Source organism: Pongo abelii, chromosome 5 (genome assembly GCF_028885655.2).
Source record: "Pongo abelii isolate AG06213 chromosome 5, NHGRI_mPonAbe1-v2.0_pri, whole genome shotgun sequence".
NCBI classification, from domain to species: Eukaryota; Metazoa; Chordata; class Mammalia; order Primates; family Hominidae; genus Pongo; species Pongo abelii.
The window spans coordinates 48,033,020-48,050,095 of NC_071990.2; positions in this window are offsets into that span (position 1 = coordinate 48,033,020).

The following is a 17,076-nucleotide window of genomic DNA, read 5'->3' on the forward strand; positions in this document are numbered from 1 at the left end:
CTGGATATATGAGGTTGACTAAATATATACGTTGGTGTCTAAAACTATATATATATATATATATTCAAAATGTATTATATATAAATTATACAAAATTATTATATGTAAACATATAATACAATATTTAATAAAGGCTATACATTATAATATATTACATATTAATATATAATCATATCTTACATTCTAATATATATCAGCACATATATAAATATGTATAGTGTTTATATACATAACTGTATGTGTGTGTATGTATATATAGGATATATATACTATATACTATCATCTTTATACTAACATCTTTACTTTTATATATGCTCAAAAATTTCTAGACTAAAAAAAGTGTATGTGCAAATATATATCTAAATTTTTTATATTTAGACATATATCTAAAATATCTGCACATCTGAATATATATTCAGTCATTATATGTTGTATACATATTTTGTTTTTCACTAAGTGAAATCTTACATATAATTTTTATTATCTGATTCATTTAAATTTAGCAATAAAATAAAAAAATCAAATCTTTTCTTATGTCATTAAATATTATTCTACTACATTTTTTAATGTTATGGATGAACCCAATTAGATTTCTTTCTAACATTTTATGATTTAAAGTAATGCTATGATGAACATACATATGCATAATATTTTGTATATTTTTGATATGGTTTGGCTGTGTCCTCACCCAAATCTCATCTTGAATTCCCACGTGTTATGGAAGGGACACAGTGGGAGGTAATTGAATCGTGTGGGCAGGTCTTTCCTGTGCTATTCTTGTGATAGTGAATAAGTCTTATGTGATCTGATGGTTTTAAAAAGGGGAGTTTCCCTGCACAAGCCCTCTTCTCTTGTCTGCTGCCATGTGAGATGTGCCTTTCACCTTCCACCATGATTGTGAGGCCTCCCCAGCCACTTGGAACTGTGAGTCCAATAAACCTCTTTCTTTTCTAAATTGCCCAATCTCGGGTATGTTTTTATCAGCAGCCTGAAAATGAACTAATACAATTTTATATTGTTCCCTTATGATAGGTCCTTAGACATGGAGTTTACTAAGATAGGTAAACAATTTAGATCTATATTTGAACTTACACATTTTTTATCCTAGAAATTTTTGAACATATGTAAAAGTAAAGATGATAGTATAAAGAGCCTCCAAGTACCTAGAACCCATTGTCACAATTTCAGCAAATTTTGAGATGGGAGTTTAACTGTGTTGCCCAGGCTGGTCTTGAACTTCTGGCCTGAAGCAATCCTCCCACCTCAACCTCCCAAGTAGCTGGGATTACAGGTGCAAGCCACTGTGCCCAGCCATTTCAGCAAGATTTTTAAAATGTGATTGGACCTCTAATTTCAATAATGAATAAACAATTCATTCCTATCTGTTAGGGAACTCACTAGATATTAGGGCTTTTTTCCACTCCAAGTATTTGCCTTTTCAATTTCCTACAATCGTCAACGCACAATAGCCACAAACTTCTAGGAGTCCGGTTTATATCTGCATTACAGAAAGCCTTGAACAGCTGAGGGGCTAAATTTACATTGCTACATCAGGAACTCTAGAACATCATAGCAGGACCTCAGGTATGTTGTTTTTCTTTGGGGCTCCCAGAAAGTTTGGGAGAAGGGGAAATATAAAAATGGGACTTGGGCTCAAGGTCAAGTTCTTGGATATTAGGAAGAGTAAGGTCCCATACATACAGGGCAAGGGAAGAATTGTGCTCCTGGAAGAGTAGGGTCTCATTCTTGACTGGCGATTAGTCAAGGGATACGTATTTCTTTTTGAAGATTGGCTTAGGGTTCATAGAAGAAGGCTACTGGGAAATGTCGCTTTGAAGATTTTCAGACTCAGATTCCGTAGGACTTGGAAACTGTCCTGAAATGAAAGAGAGAGAAACTTCAGAGTGAAGGGCTGCTTTTTGAGGCCAAAATTACTTAGACCCTGAGTGATTTAAAACTGGCTGAAAGAGCTACATCACCTGAGGGAACATTTGTTGCATGGAGAGTGAAAGACAGTGAGACTGTCGGGGGTAACAAATGTGTCACTCATCAATGTCACAGACTGAAAGAGAGCCGGAAGAGGAGTTGGAAATGGTCAACAGTATTGGAGCAGATGAGTGTGGATGCAGACACTGGAAAAAGACACCAAAGGACCCGAGGTAAAAAGCAGCATCAGTGAGGGAAGTGGGAGTGGGGTGTCAGTGTAGCTGTGCTCATAAAACTTACAGCTGAGTACTTGGGGGTGGGATGGGGCAGAAACATGGCTCAAGCCCCTTACCGCTTGGTTTATAGCCTAGGTTCTTGATTTTTTTTCGGACAAACAGCATAGCCTAAAAGAATAATTTTATTTTTGTTGTTACTCATTTTATTCCAGGTAACTTCAACTTATTTTCTTCCATACAAAATAAACATATTAACCCTCTGCAAACTAGAATCATCTTACAAATTAACAAATAAATTGCACTGCTAAATAACTTCTAGTAGCTTTTCTCCCAGAGCAAAATACTTGCTCACAAGCAGTGTATTAAATGTGTAAGTGTGTATGTGCATTTGTGTGTGTGTGTGCATGTGTGTGTTTGTTGAGATGAAGGAGTAAGCATAGGGCATACATGTACAAGAAAAGTAAGGCAACACAGGCTACAATTCAGAGGAAAGTTACAAAGACTGGGAAAAACACCTCCAGTTGGGGAGGCTGAAAGGATTTCATGCAGGAGGTGGTACTTAAATGAAACTTGAATGTTGTATAAGATTATAACAAGAGTAATGGTAGAAAAACATTCCAGATCATTCTCACTTCGTATGGAAAACCTATGGGCCAATGAGCTGGGTATCTTATTGTGTCCTATTCATAGACATGTTTTTGTCCAGATTAAAGTACATGTGCTAAAGCTTAGAAGCTGGAAAACAAATTTGAGGCCATATATAGCAAATAAACTCTCCATGTGAGGCTGGAAACACTGTAGTGCAGCAGGAACTGAGGAGTTAGCCAAGTAATTTTAGAAAAATTGCTCTTTTTCTTATTTCTCTGAATAATAACCTAAAATCTCCATCTATTTTTTTCTTACTTTTTAAAAAAATTTAAAAATCAATGTAGAAGACTAGAACATTTTGGGAAAAGAGAACAAGAAAAGAAAAAAAAGGCAACCATAATTTGACCACCTGGAATCAACCTTTTGCCATATTTTCTTCCACAAATATTTATTTACATTATTTGTGAAAGCATTTATAAAACTTTAAAGATTTAATTTGTATGTATCATATTACATCATAAGCATTTCTCCATGCTATTTTACAGTTTTCATAAATATCAATTAATGGCCTCCAGTATTCCATGATATTGATGTACCGTAGTTTAATTAATCATTTGCCTCCTGTTGAATTTATGGGTTACCCCCTCTTTATAGGAGGGTAGTGAGTCTGCAAAACAGACAAAGAATGATCTTTGTGGTTTAGAATGATAGATAGATTCAAAGGAAATTTAACAGGGATATATATATATATATATATATATATATATATATATATATATATAATCTCATTTAATAAATTTATTTATATTTTGGTTTTGAAAGAATAAAACATACCAGTAAGAGACAAGCAGACCTGACATGAAAAGAACCCAGGTGCTTAATTAAATTAGATCCTCATTGAAATGATAGTTGTAATCAAACAGCTAATGCTATCTTAGGTTTTGAATGTAAAAGATAGTGCCACAATAAAAGTAAGAGTCCTGCTAAACTTTGATAAGTTACTTTAGGAAAGAACAATTATTTGAGAATGAAGAAGGAACAGGGAAAAGTCAATACTTCCCAAGGTGATTGCCCACATATAAGATGATGAGCTTCAGATTTCGACCTTTAAATGTACATTGGTGATGAGAATGAGTAATATTACTTTCCAGGAATGCCTCCTCCATGACTTCATGCTAATAGCTAGCTCAGAGTTCTAAGCAGTTTTAAATTAAAGAAGCTGCTGGACAACAAATGTTACCTTCCATTTTTCACATCTAATGAATCAGAAAAATGCAGTTGGAGTAAAACTTTCATTTAAAACTTTTATTAATGAATTAGATAAATGAAGTTAAGGTAAAACTTTTATTGAAATCTAACTAGTCAGGTCCTCAAAGTTCTTATTATGGCCATGAATTTCTAATATACATACAATATGTAGATGTCAATGATAAAGCCTCAGAAATTAAGTTGAATGGAAGCAAAGACACTGGTGTGTTGCATAATATGAAAAATTTAATTATAATTATTATTTACTCAAGGTGCTTTTTAAAGAATGCTTATTAGAATGAAAGGTGAAGGGGTGACATGTACAAAGATTAGTATCTCACCATTTAAAAAGTATACAATTGAATGAGGGCATAAGGGATTAACTAAGATACAGTGACATATGTTTTATAATAGCTTGGTATAAGAATTATGAGGACCAGAAAGAGTGAGAAACTAATGATTCTGTTTGTTGGAGTGGAATGGAAAGAATGGAATGCTACATATAGGTGACATTTAGCTGATTTTCGAGGACAAAGAGAGGATAAGAAATCAGTTGCCTCATATGAAAAGACAAAGAAAGCTTATGTCTGACAAAAGTCATATTCTAATTGGACAGCAAGCTGAGTCTTACAAGTCTATTAAGACGTTGATAAATATATTTTGAAGGACTTTTTAAATAAAATCATTGCAATCAAAGAGATTCTCTTCCTTTAGTTAACCAGAAAATTAGTAATAATTTTGTTAAGCACTGTGCTTTACAGGTCAAATGTCATTTATTCTTCACAGCTACCCCATAACACAGGTATTATATTGTTATCCATTTGGCTCATGGAGAAAAGAGGTTAGGGTTTCAGTATCATCTTAAGTTCACTTAGCCAGACCTGGTATTGGAACCCATGTATTTGTCATAAGTGAATTCTCTGCACTATTTGTTTTTTAGCCATTTAGTTTTGTGAGGTTTCTTCAACACATCAGATTTATTATTAGCATGCAGACATGTGTGAGTGGATGCACATATACAATGATTTGTTTATTATAGCCCGATGACATGGATTACATAGTTCATTTTGTGCATATCTTTTAGGTTCATTCATGCTCATCACTCTCCTATTTAAATTTTGACAGCAAACTCTCCTATGCACTATTTTAAGCACTTGGTCTATATTAACTCATTTAATCTTAAGTAACTTCCTTAAAGGCATACAACTAGCAAGTAGTGGAGCTGGTATTTGAACCCAGGATATTGGATTCCAGGAGCTATGCTAATAATCACTACAGTATACTTCTATTTAAATCTTAGCTATCCTTTAAGTTCTCACACTTGAAATCATCTCACCTTAAGCAGTCTTTGAAGGTTTCAGGTTGAGCTCCCAAGAATCATACACATATGGAACTCACTGGAATTTTCTAACCTTATTGTGTAATGTGCTGTACATATTAATTTTTCTGCTGTTATTGGACTAAAAGCCCAATGACTGACATCACCACAAGCCACATCTTCTCTCTTTTTAGTGTTTGTCATCTGGAAAATGCTCAATACATATTTGTGTAATGGTTAGTTAAAACTGCAATTGTGAATATCAGTTATTTATAATTGCATTGTCCTGTAATACATTGATTCACCTAGGGTCCATCTCAATATGCAGAGCTATTGATCTTGACCCTCAGTATCTCTGAATTTTTATTTTTAGGAATTCTTTATTTTATTATATATAGTAGATTATATAAGTAATTATATACATTTTATTTAATACATTTTAATTAATAAATTTTATTTATTTATTTATTTTATTGAGATGGAGTCTTGCTCTGTCGCTGAGGCTGGAGTGCAGTGGTGCAATCTTGGCTCACTGCAACCTCTGCCTCCCGGGTTCAGCATCAGCCTCCCGAGTAGCTGGGACTACAGGTGCCCGCCACCACACCCAGCTAATTTTTTGTGTTTTTTAGTAGAGATGGGGTTTCACCATGTTACCCAGAACTGTCTTGATCTCCTTACCTCATGATCCGCCCGCCTTGGGCTCCCAAAGTGCTGGGATTGCAGGCATGAGCCACCAAGCCCGGCCAAATTTTATTTCTTTAGAGCAGTTTTAGATTTACAGTAAAACTGAGTGGAAAGTACAGAAAGTTCTCATACGCACAGCTTCCTCCACTATCAACATCCCACACCAGGGTGGTATCTTTACAGTTGATGAACCTACATTGCCATGTCATATTCATCCAAAGTTTGTACCTTACATTAAGGCTCACTCTTGGTATTGTACATTCTATGAGTTTTGATAAATGTGTAATGACATGTATTTACTATTATAGTATCATACAGATTAGTTTCACTGTCCTAAAAATCCTCTGTGCTCCTCCTATTCGTCTCTCCCCTCCCTTAACCCCTAGCAATAACGAATATTTTTACTGTCTCCACGGTTTTGCCCTTTCCAGAGTGTCATATAGTTGGCATTATACAGTATGTATAATACAATATACATAATATCATATGATATCATATAATGTAATATGATATAATATAATGAAAAGCCTTTTTCGATTGGCTTTTTTCACTTAGTAATATGCATTTAGTTTCCTCCACACTTTTTCATGGCTTAATAGCTCATTTTTTCAATGCCAAATAATATTCAATTGGCTGGATGTACAACAGTTTATTTATTTATTCACCAACTATGGGATATCTTGTTTGCTTTTAAGTCTTGGCAATGATGAATAAAACTGCTACAAACATTTGTGTGCAGGTTTTTGTGTGGGCATGTTTTTAATTCACTTGGGCAAATACCAAGGAGCACAATGGCTGGATTGTATGGTAAAAGTACATTCAGTTTTGTAAGAAACTGCCAAACTGTCTTCCAAAGTGGCTGTTGCAATCACATCTTGCATCTGCGTTCGATACCTCTAGTTTACTTCTGTACATAAAAAATTATTATTGTGAGAAAAAACACATAGTATGGGATTAACCAATTTTTAAGTGTACAGTCAGTATTGCCAACTATATGCACATAATTGTACAGCAGATCTCTAGAACTTACACATCTTGCATGACTAAAAGTTTATACCCATTGCACAGCAACTCCCTACTTCCTCCTTTTCTCAGCCCCCTGGCAACTACCATTTTATTTTCTAATTCTTTGAGTTTGACTACTTTAGATACATCACAAAAGTGGAATCATGCAGTATTTGTATTTAAGTACCATTTGATCCAGTAACTCCACTTCTGGGCATTGATCCAAAATAATTAAAAACAGGATTTCAAAAAGATATTTGTATTACCATATTTATTAATTACAGCATTATTCGCGATAGCCAAGAGGTGGAAAGAACTTAAATGCCCATTGAAGGATGAATGTATAAATGAAATGTTGTATAGACATACAATGGAGTATTATTTAGCCTTAAAGAAGAAGAAAATCCTGTCAAATGGTACAATATGGTTAACCTTGAGGATATTATGCTATCTTTGTTTTTTTTTTGAAAACAGCAACAACGACAAAGATCTAGTTTTTAATTTTTCTTTTCCCCCAAAGAATGTCATTGACCTAGGTTTGAAATGACTGGTTGCAGTCCCACTTATACCCTTTTCTCCTCTGGGTAAATTACTTAAACTCTCTAACCTCGGTTTCTCTCTTCTTTTTTTTTTCTTTTCAATGTTAATTTTAATTTAAATCTGTTTAACACCAATATTGTGCTACCTAATTTTTTATTTTAAGTTATACTTTAAGTTCTGGGGTACATGTGCAGAATGTGCACGTTTGTTACATAGGTATACATGTGCCGTGGTGGTTTGCTGCATCCATCAACCCATCATCTACATTAGGTATTTCTTCTAATGCTACCACTCCCCTAGCCCCCAACCCCCTGAAAAGCCCAGGTGTGTGATGTTCCCCTCCTGTGTCCATGTGTTCTCATTGTTCAACTCCCACTTATGAGTGAGAAAATGCATTGCTTCGTTTTCTGTTCTTGTGTAAGTTGCTGAGAATGATGGTTTCCAGCTTCATCCATGTTCCTGAAAAGGACATGAACTCATCATTTTTTTGGCTGCATAGTATTCCATGGTGTATTTGTGCCACACCATTTCTTTATCCAGTGGGCATTTGGGTTGGTTCCAAGTCTTTGCTATTGTCAACAGTGCTGAAATAAGCATACGTGTGCATGTGTCTTTATAGTAGAATGATTTATAATCCTTTGGGTATATACCCAGTAATGAGATTGCAGGGTCAAATGGTATTTCTGATTCTAGATCCTTGAGGAATTGCCACACTGTCTTCCACAATGGTTGTACTTTTAACCTCTTTTTTCCAACCCTCTTTAGGCAGAGAGCCAGAAACCTAAGCTTGTTAGAACTGTATCTAAAGTAAGAGTAATTAGGTACATGGATCTGATCTAACAGATTCTGTGATACACATATTTGTATCTATGTTTATGTGCTTAGAGAACTTTCTTGATTATTCCTGTTTTCAGTTTTCATTCTTTATAAGGTACATTATTACAGTCAGTATAAATAACGTAACTAGAAAACAGAAAGAAACAAGAAGTGTTTGCATAAACTGCATGGAATTCAACAATTTGTAAGAAAGTATATAAAATGTGTAAATGAAATATATTGCTCAGACATCATTATGTAGTAGTTCCTGATGCCCACAGCTACTAGCTGACTGTCATATTTATGCCCTCAATTGGCAAGAGAGAGGTTGGGAAAATTCTGCTCACTGTTAAATAAATTTTAGGGGTTGATAGATTTAGAAAATTCTGTCATTGTGTCATTATAGTATTATTTCATTGCATGGAAGTGTCACCTGAAGGGTTCGCAAATTATATCTGAATGGAAATTTCAGTTGGTACTAAAATAACCATGTCCTAAAATATCATTTACTTCACCTTGCTCACTTTCTCCCTGATGGCAACTCTTTGCTGAGGGGAAGTATTCCTGACTTTGCTCCCTGTAAATCTTCAGAGAGCCAATTTGATAAGAACTTTTAGAAATTTCCTTCAAAATACACACCCACACAGTTCTTTTTCAAGTTTTTTAACTGACATGCTTTGTATGTCATTTAATCACCACATTCAGCATTTACACATTTTCCAGGGAATTGCACTAGAACTCAAGAATGGGCCTATCACACATTAGCTAGTTTTGTTTCACTGTCTTCCTCACTGCTTCATTCTGGCAGGAATCTTTGCAGAGTGAAGGTGGGTAGATGGCATGTCAAAAATGCTTATTTTCCCATCTGCAAGTGGTTTAGAAGCTCTTATCTAGGATTGCTGGAGGGAACACATGCACAGCCTTCTTCCTGCCCACACTCTCCCCACCACTGGGTCTTCAACTGATAAGCCAGGGTATTTATGGGGTCTAAGCAAGAAATAATTACTTTTAATAAACTAAAATATGGTTGTGATTGGCATGTTGATCTAGCATTAAAAAGTCTTGTGAATTTAGCTTTTAAGACCCAAGCTGTTTCCTTACTCATACTTACAAGGTAAACATCACCATCAGACAAATACAGTCTACCCTACCTCTTTCTCTCTGTCTATATATACATGTAATCTAAATTTATATTGTATAATATATAAAATTTATATATATTTATATTAGAGATATAAATATATATGTCTATACACACATAAGTATAGGTTTGGCATATAGTAGCCACTTAAGAAACAGTAAGAGTTATTATTACTATCATCACCATTGTTTTAAAGTTTATCATCTTAGTCATTGGGTGAAAAACATTTCCTTGAGGCAATAATGATAAATCTCTCCATGAGGTGCTGTTTAATCTTTGTTTCTTTTGATGAGAAATTTGTCTATTCTGACTATTTAAAAACCTAGAGACTCTTTCTGATATTTTATAACACATAACTATGTTTTGCTGTGTTTCATATTCCATCATGCTTGTAGCAATTACCAGAAAGACACTGGATTGTCACGCTGTGTTGTCATGGATGGCCTCTTACATTGTAGTTGGGGGCATGTTGTAACGTGGAACAGTTGCATGTGCTAATGATTTCTCACTATTCTTATGTTTTGTCACTGCTCACACATGTCCATTTCTGAAGAATTATTGATTTTATTAGAACTCTGTCTCATTATATCTTCACATTGATATGAAAATAAATCAAGGACAAATATAGTCTTATTTGACGTAAGTCAATAGTTCTTAATTGTGGATGTGTTTTCATCAGAGTTAGCAGAGGTGTTTTAAATATGCATAACCGGACTTGAATTAGAAAATCCTCAGTGGGGCCCAGGCATATTCCCACGGTTCAATCATTTCCTGAGGAGAATTCCATTGACTACATGGTTCCATAGACTTTTTTTCTTCAAGAAATATTTTAATGACCATTAATAGTGTCATTTATTTTTCTCTATTGTTTTTCTGTTTTCTATTTCATTGATTCTTATTTTTAGCTTTATTTTTTTCTTCTGTTTATATTTGCCTTTTAAAAAATTCTAGTTTCTTAAGGTGGCACCTTAGGTCATTGATATGTAAACTTTTTTCTTTCTATATTATGTTATGCATTTATGTTCTTTTGATGAGTCAATCCCTTTATTATTACAAAATGATCTTCTTTATCCCTTGTAAATTTCTTTGCTCTGAAATCTACTTTTTCTGATTTTAATATAGTCACTCTAGCTTTCTTTTGATCAGTGTTAGCATGATGTATCTCCCTTTTAACCTTTATTTTTAATACTTTTTATGTCTTTATATTTAAAGTGCAATTCTTGTAGGCAGCATGTAGTTAGCTCTTTTTTTTTTCACAATATACTCTGAGCATTTATTACCAATTTATTATTATTGGAGTCACAGGAATATCTCCAAAGGATAAGAACTTTTTAAATTTATTATTTATACTTTAATTTATTTATTTTATTTATACTATATTTAATTTATTTATTATACTTTATTTATACTATACTTAATTTATTTATTATACTTTAAGTTCTAGGGTACATGTGCACAATGTGCACATTTGTTACAGATGTATACATGCGCCATGTTGGTGTGCTGCACCCATTAACTTGTCATTTACATTAGGTATTTTTTAATCTAATCTGACAATATCTGTCTTTTAGTTTTGGTGTTTGGACCATTTACATTTAATGTAATTATTTGTATGGTTAAATTTAAGTATCTCATCTTGCTATTTGTTTTCTACTTATCCCATCCATGGCGGTTAATTTTATGTGTCAAATTCACTGGGCTATAGTATATCCAGATATTTGGCCAAACATTATTCTGGGTGTATGAAGGTGTTTCTGGATGAAATTAACATTTGTACCAGTAGACTGAGTAAAGCAAATTGCTCTCCCTAATGTGAATGGATTCCACCCAATCACGTGAATGTCTGAATAGAACAAAAAAGCCCTCCTGTGAGTAGAGGAAGACTCTCTCTGTCTGATTGTCTTTGAGCTTGGACATCAGTCTTCTCCTGCCTTTAGATTTGCTCTTGGACTGGAACTTAAACCATTGGTTTTCCTGGGTGTCCAGCTTGCTGACTGCAGATTTTGGAACTACTAAGTCTTTGTAAATGCATTAGCCATTTCCTTGTAATAAACTGATCTCTCTGTCTCTCTTTCTTGCTCACTGTATAAGTAACAAACACACATTATGACACATTATATATATATATATCATATATATAATATATATACATATATTATATATGTATACATATATTATATATATACATATATACGTGTATATATACATGTATACATATATACATATATACATATATACATATATACACATATATACATATATATATACGTATACATATATATATATATAGAGTATATATATCAGGGTTCTCTGGAGAATCCTGACCAATACAGCATTTATTCTTTGTTCTTCATTTCTTCTTTTATGATATCATCTTATTTCCTTTTTTGGCTTATTAGCTACAACTCTTTGTTTTGTTAATTTGGTTGTTGCTTTAGGGATTAATATATATCTTTAACTGATCACAGTCTACATAGATACTACACATATGGCATAAGAACCTTACAATATTACACCTGCATTTCTTCATTTCACTCCTTTGTGTTATATTCACTTGAGTGAAATATATATATATAAACACACACACACAATTAATCTCATATTATATTTTTATTATTTTTGCCTGAACAATTATACTTCTGGGAGATTTAAATAATAGTTACCTATATAATTACATTTCTGTTGCTCTTTATTTCTTTGTGATTTATGTTTCCAGGTTTCTTTCCCTTTATCTTTTTCTTAAAAATAAATTTATTGAAAGTTTTTTAATTGACAAAACTTTTGTATATTTATTGTGTACATGATGTCATTTTGAAATATGCACACATTATGGACTGGCTAAATCTAGCTAATCAACATATGTACTACCCTCATTTTTTTTTTTTGTCGTGAGAACCCTTAAAATCTATTCGTTAGCAATTTTCAAGAACACAAAGCATTGTTATTAAATATAGTTTCCATGATATTCAATATGTATCTTGAACTTATTCCTCCTGTCTAATTGAAAGTTTAAATATTTTGACTAACATCTGTCCAACTCCCCTGCTCCTAACCTCTGAAAACCAACATTCTACCCTGTACTTGTATGAGATCAACTGTCTTAGATTCCACGTATAAGTGAGATCGTTCTGTAGTTCTCTTTCTACGTCTGTCTTATTTCACTTAATGTAATGTCCTCTAGGTTTATCCATGTAGTCTCAAATGACAGAATTTTCCTCTTTTTTAAGGCTGAAGAGTATTCCCTTGTGTATATGGACTACATTTTCTTTTTCCATTTATTCACTGATATATGTTCCCCTTTCTATGTTCCCACATAATCTTGAATTCTCCTTTGTAAAACTTGCAACTGCCTTTTTAAAATGTGTCTCTTCTGCCTGACAGAAAAATTAATTAGGATGTAGGCCATGTCTTTTGCTCAACAATCATGTTCTCAGGGCCAAGCATAGTATTGGAAGCATACTCAGAAGGTACTCAGTAAATATTTGTTGAATGAAGGAAGGAGAAGAGTTGCATGCTAGCATTGTAAGCAGTAGGCAAAGTCTTGATGAAGGCTGACATTGCTGAGGTACTGTACAGTGAGACTTGATAGTGTGTCATTCCCTCATGGAAAAAAAGAAAAGAGTAGGAATTAGTTACTTTTATCTCTTTTCCCTTGCTTCTAAATTCTTCAGATCATTAGTCATGGTACTTTTTGTCTGATCTTTCAATATAACTTTTTGATATAAGATCTTTCTTAATCCTTGGGCTCCCGATTTGATAAAGAAAGATTTTCTTGTCCATTCATTTTTTCTTAATCTTCTCTGTTACTTTGATTTACCACCAGGGACACCTGGGCAGATGATTGTAAGTCAATGCTACTTCCCCAGGCCTTCACATATAAACGTAAGTATCAGAAAAGATAAAGAATTGCCCCTTCTTTTAGATAAGGGAAGAATCGTTGTAAAAAGCCATTTCAATGAATTTCTTTCTACACAGGAAGCAAAAATACTGTGCATCAACTAAATTGAAATATTTGACATGTCACTTGAGCTGCAACTAATAATATATCTAGTTGTTTTTTAACCCCCAGGATGTTAGCCTGTATCTATACTCCCTCAGTCCACAGTTTCAAAGGACTGCTCTGTGTTAGCTAGGCACAAACTTGAACTTATCTAAATCATTTTAAGCTCTATATAAGAATTACTCTGAACCTTACTGCCCCATAACAAATTATTTGATAAATAAATTAGTGTAAACTTTAAGTTTTGTTATAGCTAACTACTTTGAAATTTTTACTATTTTTGCTCCTTTCTCTGCCTGGAAATTTCATATCCCAAATGTCTTTCAGGCTTGCCCTCTCACTTTCTTCACATTCTGCTCCAATGTCACTTTTATAGTGAGTCCTCCCTGGCCACTTTTAATAAAACAATGACTCTCTACCATCACCCCAGCCCCTGGCATTTTCTATTCTCTTCTTTGTGCTCTATTTTTCTCCATTATACTATGACCATTTGACTTTCTATATATTTATTTGTCCATTTGCTCATTTTCTGAGTGCCAGGTACATTGCAGGTGCTACTACGGTTTGAATGTTGAACTCCATCCTCATGTTGAAATGGAATTGCCATTGTGACAGTATTAAAAGGTGGGGCCTTAAAGAGGTGATTAGGCCGTGAGAGCTCCACTCTCATGAATGGATTCATGCTATCATCGTGGAAGTGGGTTAGTTATCATGAAAGTTCGGTTCTCTCTTTTCCTCTGTCTTGCATGCTCTTGCCCTCTTTTGCCCTTCCTTACTATGTGATACCTTCTGCCATGTAATGACACAACAAGAAAGTCCTTTCCAGATGTGACTCTTTGATCTTTGACTTACTCGCTTCCAGAACTGTGAGCCAAATAAACTTCTATTGTTCAAAAATCACTCAGTCTGTGGTATTCTGTCATAGCAGCAGAAAGGGACTAAGAAAAGTGCTTGATAAGTATTGTTGAATGAATGCATGCATTAATAAATGATTAACTTGATATACATTTAATAACATGACTCAAAAATCATTAACATCTTGCATTGTATTTAGACATAAATGATAAGTAGTTGCAAAAAAGTACAACAATTAGTATTACTTCTAAGTAGATGAACAAAACATCATGGGAAAGAGGTTAACGGAGGAGAGGGAGGCTGGATTTAGTGAAGCAATAACTGGCTTTGAAGCCTTTATAAAGATACTTGATCCTTAACAAAGAGGTTTCCTCATTCCCTGGGTTTGGGCAGTCAGAGTAAGCACCCAGGACTAGAGTCTGGGGCTGGTGTGACTCAGTGCAGGCAGTTTTGCACAGCTGGGTGAGATGTATTTCTCTTTTACTAAGGATGAAAAATGAAGCACCTAGCTCAGCCTCTGCAAGGAAAGCGGATGTGCAAAATAAATTAGAAGAATGACAGATCCTTTCCTCTTGCAGAAGAGATAACTGAGGGCTTTGGCCTGTTTGTCCATCTTTAAAATAGGGATTTGCTGACACTACATTTGGAGACAGTTTTATTTTCTGTGAGTGGCTTATTGGTAGGTACTTTCCTTAATTGTAGTTAAATAAATTTTATGTTTGTCTTTTTACTGTTGTATCTTTAGCACCCAGCAGATTTTCTGGCTCATAGTGGATACACTGATTTCTTTCCTTTTTTTCTTTTCTTTTTTTTTTGAGACAGGATCTTGATCTGTCACCCAGGCTGGAGTACAGTGGCAGGTGAACAGGGCTCACTGCAGACTTGACCTCCCAGGCTCAAGCAATCCTCCCACCTCAGCTTCCCAAGTAGCCAAGATTATAGGTGTGTGCCACCACACCAAGCTAATATATATATATATATAAAATTTGGTAGAGATGAGGTTTTGCCATGTTGCCCAGGCTGGTCTTGAATTCCTGGGCTCAAGCCATCCACCTGCCTTGGCCTTCCAAAGTGCTGGGATTACAGGCATGAGCCACCATGCCCAGCCTACTGATTTCTTTTAGGTAGATAATATAACCCTCTCAGTCATATGGCCACTACTAAATTGCATTGAAGATGCCATATCTTCCAAACTGTTAGAGTCTCCCTTCTCAGAATCCCAGTGCTTGGGCCCCTGCTTGGATGCAACCCTGACTTTCTATGGTCATTAGTTTTCTTTTCATATAGACTGCAAGTGCCATGAAAGCAAAAATTTCCAGCACCTAAGATAATGTCCATTTCAAGCTGAGGGCTCAAAAAGGTTTGTTGAGAAAGGGCTATATTAATTTGAATTGACAATTGGTAACATCTGTAAACTCTCTTTTCTCTTCCCACATCAAAGCTACCTTAGAGATCTGGTTTCAGAACTAGATATTTCAGAAAAACATGTTTGGGATAGCCCGACAGTATTGTTGTCTAAATTTATGACAGAAACCTGTTTTGTAGAGACTCTGCTCTATAGAGTGTACTCTGAAATGTTGTAGGAGAGAAATTGAATGGCTGAATTCTTGATATGGCTTGGATTTGTGTCCCTGCCCAAATCTTATGTTGAATTGTAATCCCCAGTGTTTTAAGAGGGTCCTGGTGGGAGGCGATTGAATCATGGGGCAGACTTCCCCTTGCTGTTCTCATGATAGTGAGTGAGTTCTCATGAGATCTGGTTGTTTAAAAGTGTGTAGCACTTCCGCCTTTGCTCTCTCTTTCGTGCTCTGCCATATGAAGATGTGCCTGCTTCCCCTTTGCCTTCTGCCATGTGTGTAAATTTCCTGAGGCCTTCCCAGCCATGCTTCTTGTACAACTTTCAGAACTGTGAGTCAATTAAACTTCTTTTCTTTATAAATTACTCAGTCTCAGGTAGTTCTTTATAGCAATGTGAGAACAGACTAATACAATTCTCAAGCTGGGTTTTGTAGGGCAGATCCAGCAAGAAATTAAGGATATCAGAAATTTGTGAAGCTTGTTGAGTGACTAATGCAATAGACCTTGAGGTTCTAAGATATTAATATATAAACAGGGAAAGCAAATTGAAGACAAAAGGAGGTGATCAATTAAGATACAACAGAGATTCAGGCATGAGAGCACTTGGGTGTCATGGAAGAATAGGACATTGTGGCCAGTGGGTGTGATAATTAGAATTTATTGTTTCACAGGTGGAGCAGTACAAGGTTATGTACAAGACTAGGGCATGACCATAGACGTGAATTGTTGAAATAAAGTTCACTGAAGTTGAAAAGGTCAATGACCTCGAGGTAAAATTGTTTACTTAGTAAGTAGTATAATTAATCCTGGCGCTTGGGTCTGCTAAATCCACAGTCAGAGACAAAATTTTATGGCAAGCACACATTCATACACAGGCCTGGCTGGACATTAGTAGAGAATCCACATGCAAATTAAGGAAGGCAATGTTCTTTGCTCTATTTCCTCCTGACTCCATTCGCTACCCCAATTATTTAAGCATCTTTTACTTTTCTCATTTAAGCATCTTTTTTTGGAGAACAATAATTTTTGACCTTTTTAAAAAAAAGAAATCACATAACTTTAAAGAAAGATAAATCTGTTCTCCAGATCGAGGCTTTTGAAAGCACGAATGAATGGGAGAAGAGCTGAGGTATGACTTATA